The sequence below is a fragment of the Amblyomma mixtum genome, chromosome 5 (genome assembly GCF_055824585.1).
Source record: "Amblyomma mixtum isolate Tamu chromosome 5, ASM5582458v1, whole genome shotgun sequence".
In the NCBI taxonomy this organism is placed as follows: Eukaryota; Metazoa; Arthropoda; class Arachnida; order Ixodida; family Ixodidae; genus Amblyomma; species Amblyomma mixtum.
The window spans coordinates 198760712-198782063 of NC_143016.1; the positions used below are offsets into that span (position 1 = coordinate 198760712).

General features: G+C 47.4%; 1 pseudogene; it reads right to left on the reverse strand.

The window, feature by feature from the left end:
* Positions 1 to 11492: 11492 nt before the first annotated feature.
* LOC149345405 (uncharacterized) overlaps positions 11493 to 21352 on the reverse strand; it is a 68783-nt pseudogene continuing 58923 nt past the window's right edge.

Here is a 21352-nt window from a genome sequence, read left to right on the forward strand (position 1 = left end):
AGCAGAAGAAATAAATGTACATTCGCTGTTAAGGAACTCCAGAAAAGGCTGCCGATACAACAGTACAGGAACCAAATACCCTGTAAGTACATGAGTCGTCTGCCTTCTGGAGAGGCTATACAGGTAGTCTAAAGAAAAGCGCACAGTGAGGAAATTTAAGGTGTCCGCTACTTCCGCGCTGCGGCGACGACTGTCTAATCTTTTTAGCTTTCGGGGGCACTTATGTGTAGTGCAACCGAACCATGAGAGTGTTCCCCAGCTCCACCCTCGTCAATAGTAGCGAACGTAATGCGTCTTCTTTTACCGAGAGTGCCACATAAAAAACTTAGCCGAACGGTGAGGACGGAAGCTGTGCAAGAACCTTCGCTTCGGGCTGTTTGTGTCTGAGGCGAGAGGCTTAAGGTTGGTTCACATGCAAGCGAATGGGCGACTGAGCGGCCCGTCACAGCGAAAATTTCCAACTTGCAACCTCGCTGCTCACCACCGCGAAGACTCAAAAACAAGTTTTTGCATTTTTTGCATCGCGGTGTCAAGATTCGCTAGCGTTTTCGCGTTCTTTTGTGGAACGCTTTGCGACGGCACACGTGCAGCATTCACAGCATTCCACCTCAGGTAGATGGGCCATTTTAGACCGCAGCTCTTATGCGCCCGTACCCGCGTTCCGCGTCGTAGTCGGCGTAGCCGGCGTGACCGGTTGTCCAAGTAGCAGAGCGAATTAAACGCCACCTAGAAGGTGGATGCCACGGGAAGACCCCAAGATTGGCTAGCAGCATAATACGCCATATGCCAGGTAGCGTGTGATGAGTTGCGCTTAAAGTTCGCAATACCGACAATTGCAACCCTCTGTCATTTTATTGCCAGTGAGTGCCCGGATGTGCGCCGACCGAATTGTGCACACCTGTGCATACACATGCTTAAGCACACGCGCGCACGCACACACGCGCGCACGCACTCACGCGCGCACGCACACACGCGCGCACGCACACACGCGCGCACGCACACACGCGCACGCACACACACACACACACACGCACACACGCGCACGCACACACACGCGCACACACGCACGCACACACACGCGCGCACACACACACACGCGCGCACGCACACACACGCGCACACACGCACGCACACACACACACGCGCGCGCGCACACACGCACACACACACACACGCACACACACGCGCGCGCGCACACACGCACACACGGACACGCACACGCGCACGCACGCACGCACACACACACGCACACACACACGCACGCACACACACACACACACGCACACACACGCGCACACACACACGCACGCGCACACACACGCGCACGCGCACGCACACACACACACGCACACACACACACACACACACGCACACGCACACACGCACACACACACACGCGCGCGCACACACGCACGCGCACACACGCGCACGCGCACCACGGAAATTTTTGAAAAAGGAGACTAAACTGCTAACGCAGTAAAGAAACCGACTAAAATACTCTAACCTTGAGTGGGAATCGAGCCAGTGGCGGCGGGCGCAACAGAGAAGCTTCGTTTACTGATGCCTTATTAGGCTACTCGGCCATCTTCGAAGATTCTTTTTATTGTTGCCGCATGGAATATCAGGAACCTCCCTGACCTCGTCTTGCCTTACTTGAGTGGATCGAATTCCGCGACCTCGGCATACGGCCTCATGCCACTATCACTCCCTTGCTCTGCCCGCACATAAAAATTCCTGAAGGCGCACATGTCAAGAAAGGGTGATCAGTCAGGAGGTTGAACTTTCGCAGCATATACGTTCTCAGCTAAAATGAACTGTTCTCTGAACAGTGTCTTCGCCGAAAGTGGCGATTGTGCGTGTCTATCAATCATGCGGCTTCTTCACACACTAAGCAGTCTTAACAGGAAAAGTTCACACGGAATTCCGGTGTTCTTCATTACTGGCACAAATCATATAGTTTAAGGCATGACCTCAATGTCCTTTTTAAGAGACTGATGAGGTGTGCTATGTCTCAATCGAACATAGCGTCACAAATAATTTCGTTGTTCAATAGTTCCTCCTTGCTTGCAGATGTAGCAATTCACTGATCATGGAACAAACATCCGCTTGGCTCGATGGCATGTCCTAACACGTAAGGTCGACGTTTGAAGTCTAAGAAAGGTTTTTGGGGCCTATTGAATGTACATCCTCTGAACTCGCCTTAATATAAGGCCGCCAAGAAAGGCTAGGTAAGGCTGCACGTAGAGGAAGTAATGACTGATCATAACTTTTGTCAGCTCCTTCTGGAGAAGCCGTACAGGTAACCTAAGGAAAAACGAATATTTAGGAAATCGAGTGTGTCAGCACAAAATTCCTCCACTACTATATACATTAAATACAGATGAGCATTTAGTCACCTAATAAGCACAGCTGCCAGGAAGCGGTGGTTTTCGGTTTCGAAAAATAAAAATCATGAAACAGCTTAGTGGGCAAAAACTGCACGAAATACTCACCGTACTGTATAAAGGTAGCATGAAATTCTGTCCACGCATGGGTTCCCTTTTAAAGCGCCCCAGAAAAGTCACAAATATTCTATTTAACGAATTTACGGTCCTCCTCTTGTAATGCACCAATGGCAACATTTTCACAACGCAACGTCTCATCGAAGACGTCACAAGTTTGTGTCAATGGGATAAATTCAGACAACTCAGCGAAAGCTCCGACGTAGAGCAGAACATCCAGGATATCGACGAATGGGTGGAAGCCCTCATGCGCCAAGTTAAGGCCGCTACCACGACCCTACAGGAGGAAGACGCACCGACAACCGCCGACAGCAAACTCTTGCACATGTGGGAAGCTAAACGAGGCATGGAAAAGCGTCTCCGCACACAGAGATGGAACAGAAATTTGAGGCGAAGAATAGCCAGGCATAATAAGGAAATTGAGGAATACGCAATTAAACTTTCTGAGCAAAACTGGCGCAATAGATGTGATGAAATGGAAGGCAATATGAGCCTTTCCAAAACGTGGGGCCTGCTGCGACATCTCCTGGACCCTGATAGCTCAAAAACACAATCGGGCACTAGATTGGCGAAGGCCAGGCACGCGTTCGAGGGGATGGACGCGGAGCTCGTGGCAAAATTAGTAAACACCTACATCGGCGACACAGAATCCCTCCCCCTCCCGCAGTACAAGGGCCCTCCTAACGAGACTCTCGATGCGCCCATAACAGAGGCGGAGGTTAGGGCCGAAAATTTGACTTTAAAGACGCGATCGGCCCCCGGCCCAGACGGGGTTACGAACAAATTATTAAGGAATCTGGACGACATGTCCATAACGGCGCTCACGAAATACATGCAGGAGGTATGGAGTAGCGGCCGTCTCCCTCAGCAGTGGAAAACTGCAAACGTGGTGCTAATCCCTAAGCCGGGTAAACCGCCCGGATTAGAAAATCTCAGACCAATTTCCCTAACCTCGTGCGTAGGAAAGCTTATGGAACGCGTCATCCAGGCTAGACTGACACGCTTCATGGAACAGAACGACCTGTGGCCGCACGAGATGGTCGGGTTCCGGCCGGGCTTGTGTACGCAGGACGTGATGCTTCGCTTGCAACATGACATTATAAATTCGAGATCCAAAGACGCGAAGGTGATTTTAGGTTTAGATCTAACCAAAGCCTTCGACAATGTTAAGCATGCGGCCGTCCTTGCGGGGCTTCAGGACATAGGTGTCGGCGAAAGGAAGTATAATTACATCAAGGATTTCCTGTCGCACAGGACGATAAAACTAAAATTTCAGGACTTAGAATTCCCCAAGGTTTACCTGGGAAGTAAGGGAACGCCACAGGGATCGGTGCTCTCCCCCTTCCTTTTTAACGTGGCAATGAGGGGCCTTCCCGCCGCACTCATGAACATAGACGGCATAAAATTTAGCTTGTACGCAGATGACATCAACATATGGTTGAACAGTGGTAGTGGCGGTAGCATAGAAGAGCGGCTGCAGGCAGCGGCAGACACTGTAGTGTCCTACGCGGCCGAAAGGGGCCTTGTGTGTTCGCCGCAGAAATCAGAACTTTTTGTTTACAATCCGAAAGCGCTCCGGTGCAAGCGCGACTGGAATTTTGAAATTAAGGTAGAGGGCAAAGCTGTACGGAAGGTTAATCACATCAGGATCCTCGGACTTTTTATCCAAGAGGACGGTTACAATGAAGGAATGATCAAGAAGCTCAGCAACTACGCTGCGCAAGTAACAGGGATCTTCAGGAGGGCTGCGCTGAAGGGCAGGGGCCTCAAAGAAAGCAGCCTCTTGAAACTGACGCAGGCGTATATTATTAGCCGCATATGCTATGCCACGCCATTCCTCGATATTAGGGTAAACGAGAGAGAGAAGATCGACGCAATTATTCGGCGTTGCGTCAAGAGGGCGCTGGGCCTACCTATCTCCACCTCTACAGACCGCCTGTTGGAAATGGGGGTGCATAATACTTGGATTGAACTCGCCGAGGCGGTGCGAATCGCCCAGCTCGAAAGACTGAGTACAACAAATACGGGCCGGACCATATTAGAGTGGATCGGCCGAAAAGTAGATAGGGGCATATGCGACAAGGTCGCCCTACCGACACAATGTCGCGAGAATATCATCGTTCCCCCCCTCCCCCGCAACATGCACCCAGAACATCACCGGGAAAGACGGGAGAAGAGAGCGGAGGCGCTGGTTAAAAGGGCCGGAAATTTCAGGGCAAATGAGGTTGCCTACGTGGACGCAGCGAGTGGCAGGTCGGGGGCGACGGTCGCCTCAGTAGTCAACGGCCGAGGTGCACCAGTCGCTGTCGCCTCCATTAGGAGTAGAAACATAGATACGGCCGAGGAGGTCGCAATAGCGCTTGCTTGCGCCGGAACCAAGGCTAGTTTGATTCTTAGTGACAGCAAAACAGCAATCTGCAACATCGGAAAGGGCAGGGTCTCGCCAGAAACAGCTCGAATTCTGTCCGCAGCCAAAATTGATCGCAAGATCACCTTAATTTGGGTCCCAGCACACACATCCGTCCCTGGTAACGAGGCGGCCCACATGTTAGCCCGAGATCTCTACTTCCGGGTAACTGTACAGCCGCCCGACCCCCAGGGGATGGACGAACGTTTGCAAACGTACGCGGAAATCGCCGTGCACTACAGGTTAGGCAGGCGTCTAATGCCACCACCAGACCCAAACTTAACCAATACAGAGGCCATCGCCTGGCGACGATTAAGGCCGGAAATTTCGTTAGCCATGTCAGGTTATTTCAAACCACGTTAGACGATAAAAAAGATGACAAATGTAAGACCTGCGGAGCGAGGGGGACCCTCGATCATATAATTTGGCAATGCCCTGGATCCCCGGGTGCTGAGGACAATATTAAGAGTAGAGAAGCCTGGGAGGCCCATCTGCGAAGCGAGGCCCCCGCCGACCAGAAACGAGCTGTCCGCCAGGCGGCTGAAGCCGCGAAGAGACAATGTATCTTCGCCAGTCTTTAGTCGCGGAGGTCCCGTCCCCCGTCCCCTAGGCCTGCGTGCCAGGGACGGGGAGTAGGGGGCCTCCTACATCGGTGGAAATAAAAGTTGTTATCAATCAATCAATCCGTACAGACACGAAGTGCCCCCAACCAATGCAAGCATGCTTTTTTTATCATATTGTTTTCATCAGCGCAAAAGACGGAGATGACATCAGCATAGGCCAACATCTTAATTTTACACTGTACTAGCGACAAGCCATGATTAGCTGTGTTTTTGAAGAAACTGAGCTATAGGTAGTCGAGATATATAACGCGAGTTACAAAGGCGATGTAGAGCAGGGGATGAAAATAAAATATTTTTGGTAAACTCTCTAGATGTATGCTGCAGGTGTGCCAGAGTGTGTGTGTGTTTGGGGGGGGGGTGACTGGCAAGCCGCTTTTGGGGCGACAGAAAGATGTCTTGGCTGTATATACCTCCAAATACAAGGAAACTTCCGCTCATAGTGGGCGCATGTAGCGGTCCTAACGGCGCCCGCTTAAGCATTTTGCGCCGGGGAAATTCCCGATTGACACTACCTTCAAGAAAGACCTATTACTCGCCTCACGGGGACTCCGAAACTGCTGAAGCTGAAATGTTTTGTAGACGAACAATCCATCAGCTTTTCTTTTCATGTATCTCATCAGATAGTCTAGTATACGTAGCCGGTGTACACTAAGTCTGAGTTCTTTTGATTTCGCGGCCCTTGCGTAAAATTAAATCTTTTTGCCGCGGGCAGTAAAACATATCGCATTGAGCAAATTTTGCAGTGCTGTTTTATATGCTGATATCATAAAGAAAAGTAAACAACAAAACAAGGTTGAATAAAAACCTCGTTCAGAATTTTTTATAGTCTGAACCCGTTTGAACCCGTTTTAACCGGTTCGACGCTACCGGAGTGGTTCGAACCGGAACGGAATGTCGCTCCGGAGCCGAACCCGGAGCTGAACCCGAAATGCGTGAACCCGAACCTGAACCGAACCCGAAAAAATTCCGGTTCGACACCCTGCAAGCGTCACGTCGGGCCTCACCTACTGCGCCGTAAAGAAGCGTAAAAACGCATTTTGTACATGATACCGAAATGAGAAAAGGAAGCGGCACAAATTGCAGGGTGGAACGTCTTTATTACACAAGATTCCAGGACAACAATGTACTAATGCCTGTTTTTGTGCGAAGTGCCCTGTGCGAGGCTACTGACAGCGCCTCATTTTCAGCAACTTTTTCTTTTCTCGCTGCGCGCCGCGCTCTTTGTTTACCGACTTTACAAGGAAATGCATCCTAGTCAAGGCGTAAAACTTGACCACTTCTGTCGTAATTCGACGTCCATGCTCCGCGCAGCCCACACCTTGAAGCTCACGTCCCTGAAGAAAATGCAGAAAGCTGACCATGCTATCTGCGTGTAGCTCATTGCGGCTGAAAAACACCGTAAATGCGTCCTCAAGCTTAGCTATGAGCTGTTCAATTGGCCTTGATGGATAAACTAAGCCTCCATGGTCAAAATTTCGAGTAAGTGAGGCATTGTTGTTTGACTCGGCTTGCAGAGGCAAAGTGCTGAAACAAGTTGCACATTTGGGGCAAGGAAATCTTTTAAAGATTTTTCTTACAACATACCCAGCTACATAAAAAATTAGTCTGCTGTCACTTTTTTTGTCTACACAGCCCTGATGATCGCTCAGGCTGCTGTGCTCCTCGAGCAGCTCTGCAGCAGAAGCCAAGTTTCCGCCATCCAGTAAATTATCGACAAGTTCAGTTATTCATTCATTTTTTTCTTTGGGAACATCTGATGGTTGCAAGAGGGCAGTCACGACTTCTGCAGGTACGTTTGCTCCTTTTGGAGGCTTTGCGAGGCTGTAGAAAGAAAGGTTGTTGATAATTATCAAAAACTGCCCCACAGTTGGATGATCACTGCAACCGAAGCACTGGCGCACAATCCCAAATACTTTCTCCATCTTGTCTTGGCTTAGGTTTGCAGTCAACAAGTACTTGTATTGCAGCGACGTGGTCAGGTATTTTGCAAGCGACAGTGTGCTTTGCAGCGTTACACGCAGCCCAAGGGCAGTTCCTGCACTTAAAAAGCCGCCACCATACTGTGCAGTATATTCCTCCCATTCCTTGAGAAAAATAATGAACTCATTCAAAAACTTTGCACTTCTTAAATCAGCACGAAGGCCTTTTGATGGGATTCTAGATGACATTATAAAAATTAGTCTTTCCATTAGTTTTACAAACCGTTCTGTCGGTTCGATGTTTCTGACGTCCCTTTGCAAACGGTCCCGGTAAAAGAAAATACCCTTTAGTACCTCCTGACTGCACAGCTGAAATGCAAGGTTTACTCGCATTTTTTCGAATGCGTTTGGATGCACATGTGATTGCGTGGTGTGTGGCATCACCTTCAATGTCACAAATCGCCCGCGCGCACTTGCCAACTGGCTGGGCGAACGGCGCGGCTTTCATAGCGCGCCAAAAGCCGCACGCCTGGCAGCTGCAGCGCCACCTACGCTGTGCATCCAAACCGGTTTCACAGGGGCCCCTTGAAACGGCGGCCGTTCACGACACTAGGAAAACCTTCTAGCCTCTGTACCCCTGGTTCGCGCCGTCGCGCGCGACGCGGCGGCGGCGCCACCATCGCTGCATCACGTGATATGTGACGTCACGCCAGGGATGAAGCGGCGCGCGCCCGCCGTCGCGTCAGTCTTTGTGCCCGCAACCGCGCCAGCGTCTTTGCGCCGGGCGTGTATGCGGTCAAGATGCCTCCAAACGCTAAGGACGTTAATAATAGGAATGCAAAACGAAGGCTGCAGCGTGCTACGGAAACCGATGAAGAACGCGAAGAATAAGTGACGTGCAAACCAAGAGTCATGCATTTACGGACCATAAGAGTGTGTTTGTCGGGCTACAAAGAATAAAGTACGATGATTAACCTAAAACCACGTCTCCATTACTTAGCCCCATCCACACTGAGGCAGCTGCTTAACATGCTTCGCATCCACTCGGCTTAACCTTGATAAGCCTCCAATTTTTTTGCTTGAACGGCTATACGTTCACGACGGAACCTCTTGGTTAAATCAGATTATTCGCAGCCGGCTTCCACTCCAGTACGAGCCATTAAAAGCTTGTGGATGTTTTGTGTAAAATTTGCTTATGTGATGTCAGTGCGATGCTGTGGACGCAACTGGGGGCACAGCTGATGATGGAAGTCTTATACCTACGCACAATGTGTAATGGAAAGAACGCTACAAATAAAAAGGCAGAAAAATGGTCACGTTTTCACTGATATGATAACTTGTGTTCCCAAAGGTAACATTTCAATATAAAGAGCAGGGGGGTTAAAGCTCATCTTCACTCGGTTGAAAAAAAGAACGAAATCAAAATGCGGCAGGAACTGCACAATAACTTTCACATCGCATTCTGAAATTCATGTACTGGTTTTCAAGCTGGAGCCTAAAATTGGCAGAAAATTACGGGAATAGAGCTTTCAGTCAGTTTGTTCCATTTCCCCCAAAGAAAACAACCCGCAAACTTTGATCGCATATTTACTCTCACGCTATCTCAACGTGCGTTGATTGATACTGTTTCGGATGATGAGGGTTTTTGCCAGCCAAAAACAAGTCGGTCACAAAAGGGAGAACCAAATAGAATATTCCAAGAAGCCCACAATTCAGCTTTGTTTCGGCTACCTACTTTTTAAAAATCGGTCATCGTATCGGGCTACTTGTAAAGAAGTTTCTGATTCCATTTGTAGAGATAAAGTTGGACCAACCTATCGAAGCAGACGAAGATGGCAAGCTTTGTCCGCTTGAGAGACTGCGAGCTCGGCAGGCCAAGGAAACAGTCATCGCTCTGATTCGCGATGGCTACCAGACGTCATAAACCCAACTTCACACCTCGCCATCAAGCCATCATTAATTTCGGCCGTGCGGAGGTCAAGTTTACTACGCTGTACGAGCACCATTTGAAGCCCGCGGAGGTCGAGTTTTCTGCCCTGTGCGAGTATCATTTGAAGCTTTTGTTGGTAAATGAAGCGAAATGTCACGCTGCGCAGGCTACCGGTACAGCCTTCTTCTATTGTCGTTGTTCCTATCTTCTGTGCCTCTCTTCCGATAAGGTTCATTCTGAAGACGGCGCAAAAGGGACAAGGAGAGCACTAGAAAACAACGGCACAGGCACTTCCCTCATCCCTTTTGCGCAGTTTTCGGATTCAACCTTAGCTATGAACCAACTAGCCCAAACCAAAGTACTTTTTGAGGATACACGGCCCCCTCCATACCGTGTGCTCTCTTCGTCTCGCTAAGATGCCTTCTTCTGCCTTGCGCCATTCTCGGTGTATGTAGCGGACGTGCCGACCTCGCTATCAGCAATAATCCTTTCTTCCCGCTCACTTTGCCACAGTCTTTATGGCAACGAGTTTGCAACAGACTTTACGGCTTTCTGGCTGCTTAAACCGAAAACATCTTTGATAAGTCGTTCTACAGACTTGGCACATAGAAAGCACGTACACGTCCACCGCATCTTGTATCTACTTTGTGCAAAATAAAACGATTGCGTGGACGTAATGCTCGAGCGGGAGCATATTTTATGTGGCTGCCAGCCGAAGAATGAGGCGTAATGAACGATGGACAAGAGGTGACTTAATGGCCGCTGGCCAAGCACGAGCGCTCCGTCCCGTGGCGCTGCCAGCTTCGTTTTCTTCGTCACATTACCCGGAACTACCGAGCGATCGCCCCGACCGTAAATACAAGACATCGACGAAGGGGCGCGGGTTACGGTGATGCGCTTCCATGGCAGGATAGAAATGACATGGTGGTGAAGGGCTTGCCGCCACGATGAGAGATATGATCAAATGAGGCCCGGTCCACGAAGTATCCGGGCGGCAGGTTGCCAGGAACCGACGGCCGAGGTCTTTGGACACACAGATCGGCATGGGCAGGGGGACAGTGTCAGCGGCCTCTCCGGTCGGTGGGGTCATAGGTTCTTGTCGCGGCAGCGTCGTCAGATCAGGGCTGGGATGAGTGGGAGGTCTGGCGGGCTGGGGCACAGCCGGGCGGTGCGGACCAGGTACACACGGCCGATGACCGCGGCAGGCGGCGAAGCTCCGGGACCAGGATGGCGATGATACCCCGCACCTCGACCAAATGTTACGTGGGGGCCAGCCGGAAAATGAGGTGTGGTGAATGTTGCATAAGAGATAATTTAATGGCCGCTGCCCTAGCGCGAGCGCTCCGTAGGACAGCAGGCACAATTGCTACACTGAAGACAAGAAATAAACACTTGAGTGGTGACAAGAATCAGGGATTCTGTAAACAAACTGGTTTGCTTTCATCTTGGTTAATAGAAATTGAGTTATTACAGTACCAACTCATGCCATTGCCGTGTTTACAAAAATATCTATTTTTCGAAGCAGCGAATTCACATGCGAAAGGATTAATTTCTGGCACCAGTTTTCCAAATACCTCCAAATTTATGTTTTGTATAAGACTGGCACTGCCGAACATTACAGAGCTAAATAAATCTTCATTCCCTCAAAGCTTCTTGCACACGACTAACCGTACTCACGCGCAGTGATCTGCAGTATCTTCGAAGCGACTAATTGGTAGGTTGTACTTTATCGTATAAAAAATTATTCGCTCAAGCTCCTAAACTTTGGTGGCCGCAGTGCTGCTGTCACACGGCCAAGCTGTCATTTTGCACGTCTGCCACTCGAGTTCTGATCGAGTCATTCGGGCAGCGTCAATCGACTCACTTCACTACTACTTCACTACTACTAAAATCATAGCCCTGCTTAAACACTCTTCACACGGTGAACGCGTGAACAGTCTGCTCTGCTGTGCGGCGAAACTTCTTGTGCATTGCTGGAGTGATTTACGTTAGGGAAACAGTTCGACGAAGTGCGGTGTCGTCCCTGACGAGGTATGGGCGCTCTCCACATGTGGACACATGCCGGGCGCTACGCTACATTTTATCCGCTTAATCCTCTACTAAAGAACGCTATTAAACCAGACCGTGTCTTTTTTGAGGCGGGTTAAGTACGCGGCCCTCAATTCACAGATTAAGAGCTCTAATCGCATCGATACCGAGAAGCGAAGTGCCCCGATACACGGCATAAAACAAAATGGATGCTGTACGAGCCATGTACGTAAACTCAGAGACAAAACATCCATGCACCGGTATGGGCTGTCTTAATAGTCCAATAACTTAACTAGCGTTAAGAGGGTTTCAAATTGGGCTGGTTGGTAGTTAACATGGTCAAACATATTTGCGCTTTTGAAAAGACGGGACAAAACAGGGGCAACACAAACTCTCGTGCGCAAACTGTCAACTGAAGTTTTATTGCGATGAACACACATATATAAGCTTCACGTCTTAACATAAATCACCAAAAAAACGGAGTTAAGTAGCAGTTTTTCAATCACATCAACAACCATAAAAAAAAAATTTTGTCCCAGCTGACTGGATTACAATCGTTCACACTGATCCAAGAGTTGCCTTTCCTGTTTGGAAAGCAAAACTGAGGGGTTTGCAGCTATCGCACCTGGCGCAGTGCGCCGACAGATTTCCAGGTGAGTTAATCTGGCGACAGTTGCTGTTGTGCTCCCTTAGTCTTTCATTTAGGCAATCTGCCCGTCTGGCCTAAGTATGCTGGGCCGCAAGATAGCGGTATCTTGTGGACCACCCCTTCATAGCACTCGACGAACCTGTTTGTGTGCCTGACGCCACAAGAGTGCTCTTCTCTAGGAGTGGCTTCATGGTTCACTATCGCGCACATTCCTTTTAATTTTCTTGGTGCGGAAAAAACTACTTGCACCTCATGCCTCTGAGCAACTTTTTTCAAGTTGTGGGAAAGAGCATGAATGTACGGAAGTACCACAGGCCTTTTGTTTTCTTGCTTTTTGTCTTTGTCCGGGCCTTTCACAGTTCTTTTGAGCACTTTTTCTGCTACTGACACAAGCAGAGGTTTCGGCTAACCGGCTTTTTCCAGTCTTGCTGCCTGGTTTTTTCAGGCTACTAAGCATCTTGTGGTTGCAGGACTCTTTTATGGCCTGCTCAAAGCTAGACATTGCCATGTTTCTCTTGATCAGTTTTGAGTGGGCCGAGTCATATGGCAGTAGACCTTTTTCGCTGCGTGTAGCGTACTCCCAACGCAAGTGGGTTTCCAGAGATATAGCCAGATCAAGGAACTGCAGGTTGCCGTTTGTGGGAACTTCATGAGTGAACGACAGCCCTCGGTGGGCTAACTTGAATTGCTCCAAAGTTTTTTCTACAAGGTTGGGTATGGCCACAGTGTTGTCTGCGCAGACTAAAAGGTCATCGACGTAGCGGAAGAACTTTGTGACACCAAGCGGAGATGACGCTTCTTGGAGTTTCTTGTCTCCTCTGGCAAGGAAGAGGTCACAGAGTACGGGGGCTATGGTGGATCCAATGCATATCCCGTCATTTTGGGAGAATACCTCTCCTTTCAGCTCAACACACAATGATGTGAGATACGCATTCAAAAGGGCGAGGAAATCTGTAGTCTTGATGCCACACTCGTTCATAAACTTGATAGAGTCAAATTTTTCTAAGGACATTTCGACACACTCTAGCACTTGGTCCCGGGGAACACTAGAATAGGTCGGTGACATCAGTGGAGAAGCAGGTCACGCTAGGCTCATTCTTTAGGGATTCTATGACCTCATTCGAATTTCTGATCATGAACGGATCTTCCACAGCAAGCTTGTTCAGATGGATCTGCAGGTATCCAGCAATTTTCCTTTGCCAGGTCCCCTTATCTTCTACTATCGTTCGAAACGGGGCGCCAGGTTTATGTGTTTTTATCGTGAAGAAAGGTGTAAGAGTTAGCTTCTTGCTTGTCTTCACTTCTTTTGCAAGTTTTTCGAGGCCAGATTTCTCGCATAGCTTTGCAGCATGGTTCCGGTTTTCCTTCAGTCTTCTTTCGTATAGGTTTGTTTGTCTGGTGAAATTTTTAGAGATTGCTTCTTGTGCTTTTGCCTCATAGTCGCCTGTGTTCACTACGGCGAACAAGCCTGTCTTGTCGGACACCAGGAGCTTCAGCCCATTCTTACGCAAGAAATCAGCCGTTTTCTTCGGAACCAATCTACAGTCCTTTTTCCTGCTTACTTCTTTTACGCACATCAAGCCTTCTCTGATGCATGCGCTCTTTTCTTCCGAATCGGCTCGATTAGCGATAGAGTGAATCATGCCTAAGGCGTCTAATGGCCTCACATTTGGCTGCACGGCATATTTGGGGCCTACTGCACCTGGGATTGTACACCCTGAAAGATTGATTACTTTTGATTCTTCATTTCGAATGTTGCCGAGGAAGAAGAAAAATGTAGCAGCTCAGAAGAATCAAAAGTAATCAATCTTTCAGGGCGTACAATCCCAGGTTCCGGAAAACCGGAACCATGCTGCAAAGCTATGCGAGAAATCTGGCCTCGAAAAACTTGGAAAAGAAGTGAAGACAAGCAAGAAGCTAACTCTTACACCTTTCTTCACGATAAAAACACATAAACCTGGCGCCCCGTTTCGAACGATAGTAGAAGATAAGGGAACCTGGCAAAGGAAAATTGCTGGATACCTGCAGATCCATCTGAACAAGCTTCCTGTGGAAGATCCGTTCATGATCAGAAATTCCAATGAGGTCATCGAATACCTAAAGAATGAGCCTAGCGTGACCTGCTTCTCCACTGACGTCACCGACCTATTCTACAGTGTTCCCCGGGACCAAGTGCTCGAGTGTGTCGAAATGTGCATAGAAAAATTTCACGCTATCAAGTTTATGAAAGAGTGTGGCATCAGGACTACAGATTTCCTCGCCCTTTTGAATGCGTATCTCATATCATTGTGTGCTGAGCTGAAAGGAGAGATATTCTCCCAAAATGACGGGATAAGCATTGGATCCACCATAGCCCCCGTACTCTGTGACCTCTTCCTTGCCAGAGGAGACAAGAAACTCCAAGAAGCGTTATCTCCGCTTGGTGTCACAAAGTGCTTCCGCTACGTCGATCACTTTTTAGTCTGCGCTGACAACACTGTGGCCATACCCAACCTTGTAGAAAAAACTTTGGAGCAATTCAAGTTAGCCCACCGAGGGCTGTCGTTCACTCATGAAGTTCCCACAAACGGCAACCTGCAGTTCCTTGATCTGGCTATATCTCTGGAAACCCACTTGCGTTGGGAGTACGCTACACGCAGCGAAAAAGGTCTACTGCCATATGACTCGGCCCACTCAAAACTGATCAAGAGAAACATGGCAATGTCTAGCTTTGAGCAGGCCATAAAAAAGTCCTGCAACCACAAGATGCTTAGTAGCCTGAAAAAACCAGGCAGCAAGACTGGAAAAAGCCGGTTAGCCGAAACCTCTGCTTGTGTCAGTAGCAGAAAAAGTGCTCAAAAGAACTGTGAAAGGCACGGACAAAGGCAAAAAGCAAGAAAACAAAAGGCCTGTGGTACTTCCGTACATTCATGCTCTTTCCCACAACTTGAAAAAAGTTGCTCAGAGGCATGAGGTGCAAGTAGTTTTTTCCGCACCAAGAAAATTAAAAGGAATGTGCGCGATTGTGAACCAAGAGGCCACTCCTAGAGAAGAGCACTCTTGTGGTGTCAGGCACACAAACAGGTTCATCGAGTGCTGTGAAGGGGTGGTCTACAAGATACCGCTATCTTGCGGCCGAGCATATGTTGGCCAGACGGGCAGATGCCTAAATGAAAGACTAAGGGAGCACAACCGCAACTGTCGCCAGATTAACTCACCTGGAAATCTGGCGGCGCACTGCGCCAGGTGCGATAGCTGCAAACCCCTCGGTTTTGCTTTCCAAACAGGAAAGGCAACTCTTGGATCAGTGTGAACGATTGTAATCTAATCAGCTGGGACAAAATCTCTTTTTTTATGGTTGTTGACGTGATTGAAAAACTGCTACTTAACTCCGTTTTTTTGGTGATTTATGTTAAGACGTGAACCTTATATATGTGTGTTCATCGCAATAAAACTTCAGTTGACAGTTTGCGCACGAGAGTTTGTGTCGTCCCTGTTTTGTCCCGTCTTTTCAAAAGCGCAATTAAGTTTGACCAACTTAACTAGCGTTACAGTACAGTGTGCTTTAATGGAGAAATGCTGGTTGAAGAAGCTGTACGACATAATGGAAACTGCTGATCCCGTTTCAACTAAGAATGCTAAGCTGGTGTTTCCTACTAAGACATCAATATGAATACCAGGGTGAGTGGATGCGGCCACTACCAGAATGTTTTCTACGTCACTGCGTTCTTCTCTGCTCAGTTCCCGAACAGAAGCCACGCGTCGATCCTTATTGCACACCTACTTGAAATGACCGACGCGACCGCAGCAATGGCAGTGTTTCCCTTTAGCCGGGCACTGGAACGACGCAGCCGAGTGCTGATTAGAACCGCAACGAAAGCAGTGGAAGGGGGCGTTGCTCTTGGTAGCAACATGCTGTACACTTGTAGACGCAAAAGCTTGGACGTGATGAGTTGTCTGTTCTAGCTGAATGGTCACAAGCACAGCACGCGAAAAAGAAAGACTCGAGCCATCGAGCAACAGACGCTCACGGACATGTTGCGAACAAATGCCTGTCACGAACTGATCTTCAAGCACGGCGAACGAACAAGCAGCTGCATGCTCACGTAATGCAACAACATACTCGCTGATAGATTCTCCTAGCTGCTGGACGCGTTTGCGAAAACGATGACGTTCTACGACGATATTAGTTTGGGTGGTAAAATCGTTCACCAAGGCTGTAACCGCATCGTCATATGGCGAAGGTGAAGTCTCTGTCTGTTTTGGCAACAGTCCGGTGCTTACACCCTCACTATCTGCTGGCCGATCCTTAGAGGTAGCGCTCTCACCTTCTTTGGCGTCTTTGGCTGACACAGGAAGCGTGAAGAATACTCGCTGGCTTTCGACGCCGAGACTGTGGATAAGAAGGGCTTTGCGACGCTCTGCCGAAAAATCAGATGCTCCCGAAGCCAGCATGTAGTTCTCGAATAGTCGCAGCCATTGTGGCCAAGGAACAGCCGGGCGACCTGGAACAGGCAGAAATGGGGGCGGTGGTGCGAGTCCGGAAAAGCTCATCAATGGAAGCGAAAAAATTCAGGGGGCACTTTGGCTGTCTAAAGTGCGTAAAGGCGAAAGCGTTTTCCGCACCACTTTGACTGCTTCTGTGGCACTGGTGGCGTCACATATAATTGAGTACTAATTACTAAGTGATTGCAATCACTAATTAGTGGTTAATTACTGATTAATGTCTGAATACAAATTAACTGCTAATTAATGACGCTTAAGCTTCGCATTTAGGAGTGGAACGCGACAGCTTGTTGTAGCGCCGCGAGGGAGTCCACGGAACGCCACCACCCGTTCGCCGCGATGCCTTGCCGTTTGAACGCGACGCTTTTGAGGAACGGAAATGGCGCAGTAATTATCTGTCATCTCGGTGGACACCTGAACCGCACCGTGGAGGAAGGGAGGAAGTGGGAGTGAAAGAAGACAAAGAGGGCCCGTAATGAAGAAAATGAAAATTTTATTTGACGAAACGAAATTACGCAGTAACTGTTTCACATATCTCGATGGACAGCCGTCAAAATTCAGGGGAGCACTTCTTTTGACCTAAAGTGTGGTCACTGATGTGTGGTTAAGATGTTAAGCTTCGCCTCTAAGAGTGGAACGCGACAGCGTCTTGCAACGCTGCCAGGGAGTCCATAGAACGCCATCGCCCATTCGGTTCTACGCCTCGATTGGTTTTTGAGGAAAGGAAATGTATCTGTCTTTCATATCTCAGTGGACACCTAAACCTCGCCGGAAGGGAAGGGAGGAGGACGCACCTTTGTTCATTCCAAACCATCGAGCTGGCATGGCGGAAAATTTCGTTAATGTGATTTCTTTCGGCACGGGCCTTTTCTAAACCAAGCGCTCGTTTCGTTGGCGCTTCCCCTGCAGCCATGTCTTCTGCCCTTGCCCTCACCAATGCTCCCCGATAACGTTCTTCCTCGATAAGCTCTAGCTTTTGTTTGGTTTTTCTTATGTCTTCTATCCAATTACCAGGCGCTCGGCATTACTGTTTTATCATCTTCTGAAGCAGTGCCTTTAGCTCCATTTCCTGTTTTTTTTCCTCATGATGTATACAGGTGGCTCTTTCTATGGCTTTTAATTTTAAAGTTTCTTTAGTGAGCTCCCACTGCTGCCAAATCCTCATGTTGCTACTTGGTTCTATTTTTGCTATTTCTTCCCTTACAGCTCGGTTATAAAATTCGTCCTGAAGTAGCTTATCGTTTAACTTCCACATTTCCCACGAAAAATCCATCCCCTTCTTAACGATTCCTATGCAGCGAGGGAGGCATAAGCGAGGCAGTTAAATGTGTACGCGATTTCAGCCAAGCTACGGGAAGCGGGGTTAACTGGTCGAAGTGCCTCGGGCTGTGGCATGGCGGGTGGGCGTCTACGCCTGAACGGTTCGCCAGTGTGCCTTGGACGACGACACCATGCAAGTACTTGGGCGTTCCGCTCGATGCGTACCGTGACAGCGAACAGTATTGGACAGGGCAGGTCAAAGAGATGCGGGAGAGAGCGGATAAGTGGAAAGGGACGACCTTGTCAATTTTTGCCAGAGCCACTGTTTGCAACCTGTTCTTCATCAGCAGGCTCTGGTACGTCATGCAGGTGTTGCACTGTTCACGGTTAAGCATTCAAAAGCTGCACAGAATTTTCGCCGTCTTCATCTGGTCGTCTGACTGGGAGCGCTGCAGCCGGATCAACCTGTTCAGACGGGTACAGGAAGGTGGACTGGGACCGGGCCATATATAAATGACATTGTAGACATAGATAATTCAACAGATTTTATTATCTATGCTCACTACAGCACTCTACTTATTTCTGGAACAAACATAGATAATTTAATACTGAAATGTAAGGAAGTACTTGAAAAACTGTCTGTTTGGTCCAAAGCAAACCTACTGAAGATAAATGCGGTCAAAACAAAAGCAATGATTTTTCGCGCCAGGAATAAAGAAGTTAAAACGAACCTTACAATTAAGTTCGAAGCTCTAGAAATAGAAGTTGTTGACGACCACAAAATTCTTGGAGTATGCTTCTCTTCTAACTTAGGCTGGGATACTCATATCAATTATCTAAGTAGAAAACTGTCTTAAGTTACAGGAGCTGTAGCACACTGCCGCAGTATACTGCCTTTGAAAGCGAAACTTCAAATATATCAAGCGTTAATTCTCATCTAAATTATTGTACTTTAGTATGGGGCACAACAACAAAGAGAAATTTAAACAGGCTTCTAGTAATACAAAAGCGAATAATTCGTCATATTGCGAATATGGAGCCAATGGCCACTACAACGAGTACCTTTAGGTCATTTGAAATAATTCGTATTGAGGATATTTATGAATTCCGACTATTGAAAACATTTTACTTTTCCTCCCTTACTACAATAAATCAACTAATGTCATTAGCATCACTGCAGCGCCGCGACGCTAACGTACCCACAAGAAATAAAGATTTGTGGGAAATCCCACGGTTCCGAACCTTTTATAAGTATCAAGCGTTATCACACAACCTCCCAATTATACTAAACAAAAATACTCACACTTTAGGTTTGAATAGAAGAGGTTTGAGGTCTCGTTTTTTGTAATTGCTCTCCCCTGGTAATACTTTGTATTGTTATACTGTGTTCTTTTGCACATTATGTTCTTTTTTTCTTTTTTTTTCTTGTTCTGTTCTTGTGCTTTGTTTCATGTAAATCAATTGTACAATATTTCTTGCCACGTTTCTTGAAATGTGTTTTTTTCTGTGTTTTGTTTGATGTCTGACTTGTGTTATTTACATGGTATAATTTCAGTGCTCCGAATGTTGTACAAAACTTGCATTTACTGTTGCAAATTAGTGGTAAAATGTCTGTTTTAATTATAATATGTTTTCACTGTAACTGCTATGTAAACGGTCTTCTTGGCCTTAGTCAAGCTGCGTGAGCAGCTTTTAGCCAAGGAGACCCTCCAGGCACTTTCTGGAAAAATAAACATTGAATTGAATTGAAATTGAATTGTTTCTTCGGCATCTGGTGAATCGTTTCTTGTTTTTTCGGGACACAAGAGACCCGTTTTTGCGCACCGTATGCCAAGTTAGGCTGCGGCGCCTGCTGCCGGAGTACGTAGTCGGAACTGCGGAGGTTTATTTATTTTATTTATTTATACAGAATTCCCCTAAAGGCCCTCGAGAGGGTATTACATAGGGGGGGGGGGGGGGGGCAGGCAATTTAACAGAATAAAACAAAACCACAAATGTAAAACAAACAACAAAGCACAAATAAGACACATTGGATGACATAAGTAAGGAAAAGAATCAATGAAAAGCACAAATAAGACACTTTGCATGACATAAGTAAGCAAGAGAATCAAAAGAATGGCAGCGCGGCAAAGAACGAAGATTACTGCAGTATTAAAATTACACGAACAGAACACTAATCCAATGAATCATTTTAGTAATATACCCTGCAAAAAAGGAAGCCATGCACAAATAAAATAACAATGTATGCGAAGAGTTAAGGAGTATTTATTGAAGATATAAGTGTAAAATATTTATCAGGATCAGTGGTGGTTGCGATATGTGAAGGCAGAGTGTTCCAGTCAGATATTGTGCGTGGTAAGAATGAGTGCGCATAGTTAAATGTTCTGCACGTGAAACGCTTAACTTTAAAGGGATGATCGCGGCGGTCAAAAACCGAAGGAGGCAAAGAAAAAAAGTCGCTATGAAGTGATGGATGGTGATAAAGTTTATGAAAAAGTGATAGTCGTGCAATTTATGGCGGAGAAATAAATCCTGGAGACCTGCGCGTTTCTTTAAGGCTGTGATGCTGGCGTTACGTGAATAATCGGAGTAAATAAAACGAACGGCGCGGTTCTGCAATGATTCAATGTTATTTATTAGGCAAGATTGGTAAGGGTCCCAAATAACCGAGGCATATTCAATTTTAGGTCGAATTAGAGTGGTATAGGCATGAGTACGGAGGTGAGGAGGAGCATGCTTTAGGTTATGTTTTAAGAGACCTAATGACCGATTAGCAGATGCAAGCATAAGGTTAATACGGTGGTTCTAAGTCTGCTAAGTCTGAATGAAGGTGAAGTCCTTAGTACTTACACGTGGTGACTAGCTCGAGTGAACTATTATTTAAGGAGTATGCTGTTTGAATTCGAGACTTTCGGTTAGTAAAAGACATCAATTTAGTTTTTGAATGATTAAGTTGCATAAGCCAGGTTGAGCACCATGCTGTTACTGAATCCAGGTCAGATCGAAGGGATTGGCAATCGGTGTTAGAATAAATTTTGCGATAAATTACACAATAATCAGAAAAAAGTTTGATATGGAAAGAAATGGAATCCGGTAAATCGTTGATAATTATTAGGAAAAGTAAGTAGGATCAGCGGTTTTTACTGGGAAATCGTTGCCAGTGTGAGGTTTCTTTCCGCGCGGTTTTCGAAGGACTTTCTGTCCACTGTGAAACGAAAGAAACTGTACCGTGCTTTGTGCGATGTAGTTTTCCCCGTGGCCTTGTACAGGGCCTTGTACAGTGGAGGCCCAGGCAAAGATGTTTTAAAGAGAGTGAAAAAAATGCAGGTGCCGCCAGGAACAAAAACCTTCTTTTTTAAGCTGCACACCGGAACCTTACCGGTTAAAAAATTTTTAGAGGGAAATGAATTCTTTTTACCCTGGGGATCTCATTGTTTGATTTGCAGGAAGCCGGAAACAATAGACCATGTTTTTTTACACTGTTGGGAAGGGGTTTATTTTTGGGATGTGTTGCAGCGAACCTTAAAGAAAGAATTTCCGCTAGACCCGT